Genomic DNA, 7,945 nt, shown 5'->3' with positions numbered 1-7,945 from the left:
AAGAAACTCATAAAATTTTAATGGAAAATATTGCATTAGCAATATCATAAATTAACAAAGAATTTTTAAAGAGTATTGCATGAAGTAAGGTACATTAAATGTTTTGTAATGATTAGGTCTAGAATATTTTTTACTTGCATTCTTTTTTTTTTTTTTTTACTTGCATTCTTGTTCACATAGTTTAAAACACTAAAGCACTGACTTGAATGAAAGAGGACTATATTAAAATGAATAAGATTGCAGCATATGCCATTTTAAGAATAAAAGAAAGATGGACTAAGTGCTTTGATTTTATGTTCTCCATTCAAGTAGTCTTCAGTGTTTCTGTTATCTTTGAATAACAAAAAGGATTCTTTAAGTACTGTGTGGGAAAAAAAAGACCACCTTTTTACTCATAGAAGAATTCTAATCTTATTTGGATTGAATCGTCTAGATGTCTCAAGGCAATTCCTTTAAGTAATAGCAGTTCATTATAAGGTGGCCAAAAGTAATCACTAATTTTGACATATGGATCATGTGGGACATCAAAAAATCTATTTATATGAATCTCTAACATTTCATGTAATGCTATCAGTTATGCAGTTGATTTTTTTAATGTTTTTCTTTTTTCCTCTATATTTTTGTTATCATTTAAAAATTTCTTTTTAATTAATTTATTTTCAAAAAAATTTTTGAAGTTTATTTGCTGTATAAAGCTGTATGTTACAGGTGTACAATATAGTGATTCACAGTTTTTAAATGTTATGCCTTATTTATGGTTATAAAATATTGGCTATATTTCCTGTGTTGTGCAATATATCCTTGTAGCTTATTTTATCAATAATAGTTTGTGCCTCTTAATCTGATACCCCTATATTGCCCCTCTGCCCTTCATTCTCCCCACTGGTAATCACTAGTTTGTTCTCTATAGCTGTGAGTCTGCTGCTTTTTTTGTTGTTGTTATATTCAATAACTTATTGTATTTTTAGGTTCCACATATAAGTGATATCATACAGTATTTGTCTTTCTCTGACTAATTTCACTTACCATAATACCTTCCAAGTCTATCCATGTTGCTGCAAATGGCAAATTTTTGTTCTTGTCCATGTATATATGGAGAAAAATATATGTTCCATATATACATAAAATGGAATGTTACTCAGCCTCTTTATCCATTCATTTGTTGATGGACACTTAGGTTGCTTCTATATCTTGACTGTTTTAAGTAATGCTGCTATGAACATTGCGGTGCATGTATCTTTTTTAATTAGTGTTTTTGTTTTTTATGGATATATACCCTGGAGTGGAATTGCTGGGACATATGTTAGCACTATTTTTAGTTTTTTTTGAGACACCTCCAAACTGTTTTTCACAGTGGCTGTACCAATTTACATTCATACTGGCATCGTATGAGGGTTCTCTTTTTCAAGTCCTGGCTAACATTTATTATTTGTGGGTTTTTGGTTTTTTTTTTTTTGTATTTTGGCTGTACCACACGGCATGCAGGATGGTTCCCCAACAAGGGATTGAACCCAGACCTCTGCAGTGAAAGTGCCAAATCCTAACCACTAGGCCACCAGGGAACTCCCTTATTTGTGCTATTTTTGATGATAGCCATTCTGACAGATATGAGGTGATACCTCATTGTGCTTTTGACTTGCATTTCCCTAATGATTAGCCATGTTGAGTATCTTTTCACGTGCCTGTTGGCCATCTGTATGTCCTCTTTGGAAAAATGTCTATTCAGGTCTTCTGCCCATTTTTTAATCAGAAGGAGAAATTAAGAAAGCAATCCCATTTACCATCACATCAAAAAGAATAAAATACCTAAAAATAAGCCTACCTAAGGGATCAAAATACCTGTACTTGGAAAACTATAAGACACTGATGAAAGAAATTGAAGACAACACAAACAGATGGAAAGATATACTGTGTGATTGGAGTGGAAGAATCAATATTGTTAAAATGACCATATTACCCAAGGAAATCTACAGATTCAATGAAATCTCTATCAAAATACCATGGGTGGGACTTCCCTGGTGGTCCAGCAGTTAAGACTCCATGCTTTCAATGCAGGGTGCCCAGGTTCGATCCCTGGTCAGGGAACTAGATCCCACATGCCACAATTAAGGGCCTGCATGCTGCAACTAAAATGATCCTGCATGCCACAACTAAGAATCCAGCACGCCACAGTGAAGATTCTTCCTGCTGCCACTAAGGCCTGGCATAGCCAAATAAATAAATTAATAACTATTTTTTTTAAAATGCCATGGGGGCTTCCCTGGTGGCGCAGTGGTTGAGAGTCCGCCTGCTGATGCAGGGGACACGGGTTTGTGTCCCTGTCCAGGAAGATCCCACATGCCGCGGAGCAGCTGGGCCTGTGAGCCATGGCCGCTGAGCCTGAGCATCCAGAGCCTATGCTCCGCAACGGGAGAGGCCACAGCGGTGAGAGGCCCATGTACCGCAAAAAAAAAAAAAAAAAAATGCCATGGATATTTTTCACAGAACTAGAACAAATAATTTTAAAATTTATATGGAAATGCAAAAGGCCCCAAATAGCCAAAACAATCTTGAGAAAGGACACTTTTGGAAGAATCAGGCTCCCTGACTTCAGGCTATGCACAAAGCTACGGTAATCAAAACGGTATGGTACTGGCATAAAAACAGACACACAGGTCAATGGAACAGAATAGAAAGCCCAGAACTAAACCCAGGTGCTTATGCTCAATTAATCTACAACAAAGGAGGCAAGAATAGACAATGTTTTTCTTTTTCAATTTTCTATCAGTTACAGGAAAATGGTCTTCTCAAAACTCACCCAAGGTAATCAAGAGTTTCTCCTTAAATTCTTTTTTTAAACATCTTTATTGAAGTATAATTGCTTTACAATGTTGTGTTAGTTTCAGCTGTATAATAAAGTGAATCAGCTATATATATACATATATCCCCATATCCCCTCCCTCTTGTGTCTCCCTCCCACCCTTCCTATCCCACCCCTCTAAGTGGTCACAAAGCACTGAGCTGATCTCCCTGTGCTATGTGGCTGCTTCCCACTAGCTATCTGTTTTACATTTGGTAGTGTATATATGTCAGTGCTACTCTCTCACTTCATCCCAGCTTACCGTTCCCCCTCCCCGTGTCCTCAAGTCCATTCTCTACGTCTGCATCTTTATTCCTGTCCTGCCCCTAGGTTCATCAGAACCTTTTTTTTTTTAAAGATTCTATATGTATGTGTTAGCATACGGTATCTTTTTTCTCTTTCTGACTTACTTCACTCTGTATGACAGACTCTAGGTCCATCCTCCTCACTACAAATATCTCAATTTCGTTTCTTTTTATGGCTGAGTAATATTCCATTGTATATATGTACCACATCTTCTTTACCCATTCATCTGTCAATGGACACTTAGGTTGCTTCCATGTCCTGGCTACTGTAAATAGTGCTGCAGTGAAAATTGTGATACATGACTCATTTTGAATTATGGTTTTCTTAGGGTATATGCCCAGTAGTGGGATTGCTGGGTTATATGATAGTTCTATTTTTAGTTTTTTAAGGAACCTCCATACTGTTCTCCGTAGTGGCTCTATCAATTTACATTCCAACCAACAGTGCGAGAGGGTTCCCTTTTCTCCACACCCTTAATTCTTTTATATTAAGCATTTTTGTTTTCAGCTTATTAAAGGTTCTCAATTCAGAAAAAAATGTCACTATGTGATGTTTCATTGTTTACTATATTAAGAGATTCCAGTATCTGTTGCTGTTCATCCAGCCACTATTTTTTCTTTATCTTTTCATTCTTTGACATTATCATTCTAGACAGTACCATTTGTAGATCATGTCTTAATTTTTGGAACTCTTCTTTTCCTAATGTTACCAGAACATCTTCATTCAGTGGGATTAATTTAGGAGTTTCTTTCTGCCATTGACTAATTCCAGTGGTGGTTAAACATTTCACTGACATAATTAATGATAACTGAGCATTTGAATCAGTGAATGTCTCAGTTCCAGCAAGCAATGTTTTATTCTGACATTCTTCCACATCATTTCATATTTCTTCACCTTCTTTGGTAAGTTCTTCTTCAGCATCTCTAGTGTCTTCCACATCTGTAGTACACTGTATCTTGCTGATTCAGTGACTCGCGCTTATAATTTTCTTAGCCTTATGATAATTTAAAAAGTTTTAGGACCTTGGGCAATCCCTTAAACCAGTGGTCCCCAACATTTTGGCACCAGGGACTGGTTTCATGGAAGAAAGTTTTTCCACAGACCAGGGTGGTGGGGAGGATGGTTCAGGCGGTAATGTGAGAGATGGGGAGCAGCAGATGAAGCTTCGCTGGCTCACCCGCCACTCTTGTCCTGCTGTGTGGCCCAGTTCCTAACATGCCGTGGACCGGTACCAGTCCACAGCCCAGGGATTGGGGACCCCTGCCTTATACTATCTGTGCATGAGTTTCCTTATCACTCTATTCAGAGAATGTGCTAGAGAATAAAGGAGTACTTGAAGGGAAGCCCTCAAGTTAATCAGTTTCCTCAGTTCCCTACCACTTTGTCTTTCCCTCCTAACAGGTGGGTTTTTGGAGCTGTCATTGGTGCAGGAGCTAGATAAGAGTGGCACTTGAGGCCTGGCTGGACTTTGGGTAATTCCCAATTCCAGCACGTGGGAAGTTTTCCCCCACACCACCAAGCAATTCTCTAGGTGTCCTGCAATTCAACTCAATTCTGACATTATCTATCCAGTGATAGCATCAGATTCCACAGGTTAAGGACTCAGTCCCACAAAACTGCCCCCTTCTGCTTCAGATATCAATCACAAGTTTAGGTTGTCACCTGTGTCTCTGATCAACTGGCTAAAAATCAGAGGTTCCTACGATCCCCTCCTTGGGTTCAATTAATTTGCTAGAATGGCTCACAAGACTTAGAAAACCAATTTACTCACTAGATTATCAGTTTATTACAAAGGATATTAAAAGTTAGGAATCAGCAGCAATAGGAACAGATACCTAGAGTAAGGTCCTGAACAAAGGAACTTCTGTCCCCATGGAGTTTGGGTCCAGCACTGTGGCGAATGGAAGTGTTCTAGTTCACAAACCTGGAAGTTTTAGAAACCCCATCCTTTTGTTTTTTTATGGAGTCTTCATTATATAGGCATGGTTGATTAAATCATTGGCCACTGGAGATTGATTTTAATTTCAGCCCCTCTCCCCTCCTCAGAGGTCTGGGGATGGGACTGAAAGTTCCAGCTCTCTTATCAATTGGTTATCTTGGCAACCAAGCCAGCCCTCACCCTTCCCGACCTTCCAAAGCCACCGTATTAACATAACAAAAGATACCTTTTTCAATCTCAGCACCAGAAATTCCAAGGGTTTTAGGAGCTCTGTGCCAGAAAGGGGGACCAAATATATATTTCTTATTCTAAGTTGCAGTATCACAGGTATCCAGCTCCCAAGTGTTGCAGGAAAGAAAGTGGGGCCAGAGAGAATGGTAACATCCCAGGTCACATCCAAGTCCCTGGGATAGCTACCGCGTGTGGGTTCTTGGCTTCACACAGGAAAGAATTCAAGAGCGAGCCATAGTAAGTTGAAAGAAGGTTTATTTAGGGAGATACATACTCCATAGAGTGTGGGCCATCTCAGAAGGGGAGAGGCACTAGGATACAGGGTTGTCAGTTTTTACAGGGGTGGGTAATTTCATAGGCTAATGAATGGGAGGATTATTCCAACTATTTTGGGGAAGGGGGCGGGGATTTCTAGGAATTGGGCTACCACCTGCGTTTTGGCCTTTTATAGTCATTGGCCTCAGAACTGTCTTGGTGCCTGTGGGTGTGTCCTTTAGCTGATATATTACAATGAGCATATACTGAGACTCAAGGTCTAGTGGAAGTCAATCATCCACCATCTTTGACCTAGTTGGTTCTAACTAGTTTATGTCATGTCCTCAATGGCTATCATTCTTTTAAAGGTTGTGCCTTGCCCCCTTCCTATCTTACCAGCAGTAAGGGGTCTCTCCTTCAGGGCTGGGGCTCCATATCCTGTGAAATGCCAGGCAGCCCCAGTGGCAAGTTGCAACCATTATGGCACTCTCCTCAGCCCATCACTTACCACCACAGAGCCACTGCTTCTGTTTTTTAGTTTTGCCTGTTGGCCCTCCTCTACTAAGCCCCTGTTTATACTAGCAATGATGCCAGATATACTAAATGGTTTCTAGCTTATTTCAATCTTCTTTGTTAATTATACTGTGCCTCCCAGCGGTGAGAGTCATTGATTCCGTAATGTTGATTGAATGTTTACTCTTTGTCAGCCCATTTGTGGAATTGTTGACAAATCAGCTATGACTCTTGTGGGGAGCTAGTTTGGAAAAGAGACAGGGCAAACAATCAGACAACTTGCTGTCTACAAGAGGATAATGAGCTAAGTGCCTGGTGTTTAGGAGCCTAGTGGAGGGTGATCAGGAAGAGATTCTTAGGAAAGTCATTAATTGGGTTGGGCTCAGGGGTGAGCCCGTGGTTTGGAAATAGAGGGATTTGATGGAAGTTCACAGACAAGGAAACTGAACACATCAGAGGCATTGCCAAAAAGCAAAAGACCTGCCTCACAAACATATGGAGAGAGAAGGGAGAGCAAAAGTTTGGGATTTAACATGTATATGGGCCCCATAGAGTAGAGGGAACATGGCATTCATTGAAGGATTTTTATCAGTGTTGTTCTCTGGTGAGATAGGGATAAGTCTACAAGATAATTGGAGAAACAGAAAGAATGGGATCATAGAGATACATTTGGGAATGATTCAAACTGTATTCATTTATACTGAGGGTCAGCAAAGTACAACCTGTAGTCAAATCCAGACCTCTGCCTTGTATGTATAAGGCTTGTGAAATAAAATTGGTTTTTATATTTTTAAGTAGTTGAGAAAAATCAGAGTACTATTTCTTCAAATTTCAGTGTCCATAGTAAAGTTTTATTGGAATACAGTCGTGCAAATTTGTTTACAGATTGTCTATGGCTGCTTTCACACTACAATAGCAAAGTTGAGTAGTTGCTACAGAGACCTATATCTCTTAAGGCTTAAAATATTTACAGCTCTTTACAGAAAAGGATTACTAACCTGTAGTTTACAGAATTAAACTAATTTTGTTGAATGCCCATGTCAAGGCAGGCTATCAGTTATTCATGTATATGTTGTAGGGGATCACAAGTTAAGAATACAAGACCCCTTTCATTTTAGAGCTTCCATTTTGGTGGAAGTTAAATTTTACTTAATAGGTGGGTTTATTTGAAATCTAGATAGAAATACTGGCATATGGAATGTGAATTATGTTATGGCATCTCTGCCTCTGAAAACCTCCTGAGAGACTTCCTGAAGGTAATGCTGTCCAAACTGAGACAAGGATGGAGAGAGGTTAGAGGCCAGAGGCAAGAGTCTGAAATTCGGATGTGAAAGGACCATGGAGGAATGGGGAGTGTTTCTGTTACCAGGTTCGTCGACAGAACCCATGCTGGGGTCCTAGCCTGGCTGAGACCCCTTGTTTCAGCCAGGGAGGTTCTTTTTCTGATCGGATCCATGCAGTCAATAATGAAACTGATGCTGAGACTGGAACAGCAGTGGCCAAAGAATGGAGAAGCAGGAACCTAGTTCACAACTCAACTTCTCAACCCAATTCAGGCAGAGACACCAAATATATAGGAGAGTCGAAATAAAAGGGAGGGTTTTGGAAAGAGTGGGAGGGATATTCATGAGTTATCTGAGACAGATGAGTGGTTTGGACCCAAAACTGATGCAACTCTCCTTTTTAGTCCTTGTGTGGAATTTTCTGGTTGTTGTGGCAATCATCAGCTGTTCTGGCGCTGGTGGGTGTGTCATTTAGCTAATGTGTTACTGTGAGTGTATAATGAGGCTCAAGGTCTACTGGAGGTTGAATCTTCTGCCATCTTGGGCCTAGTTGGTTCCAACCAGTTCTTGTCTTTTTTT

At 39.7% G+C, this 7,945-nt stretch overlaps 1 pseudogene across 1 annotated transcript; it reads right to left on the bottom strand.

Annotated features, from left to right (window-relative positions):
* Window positions 1-388: 388 nt before the first annotated feature.
* Window positions 389-7,471, bottom strand: LOC307182371 (centromere protein K-like; annotated as a pseudogene). The gene is made up of 4 exons: window positions 7,450-7,471; window positions 3,617-4,012; window positions 2,717-2,819; window positions 389-567 (listed from the first exon to the last, which is right to left on the bottom strand). The product of its transcript is annotated as a centromere protein K-like (transcript).
* Between the last annotated feature and the right edge of the window lie 474 nt (window positions 7,472-7,945).

The sequence above is a fragment of the Stenella coeruleoalba genome (genome assembly GCF_951394435.1).
Source record: "Stenella coeruleoalba genome assembly, chromosome: 2".
In the NCBI taxonomy this organism is placed as follows: domain Eukaryota; kingdom Metazoa; phylum Chordata; class Mammalia; order Artiodactyla; family Delphinidae; genus Stenella; species Stenella coeruleoalba.
This window is presented reverse-complemented; position numbering and strand designations above follow the sequence as displayed.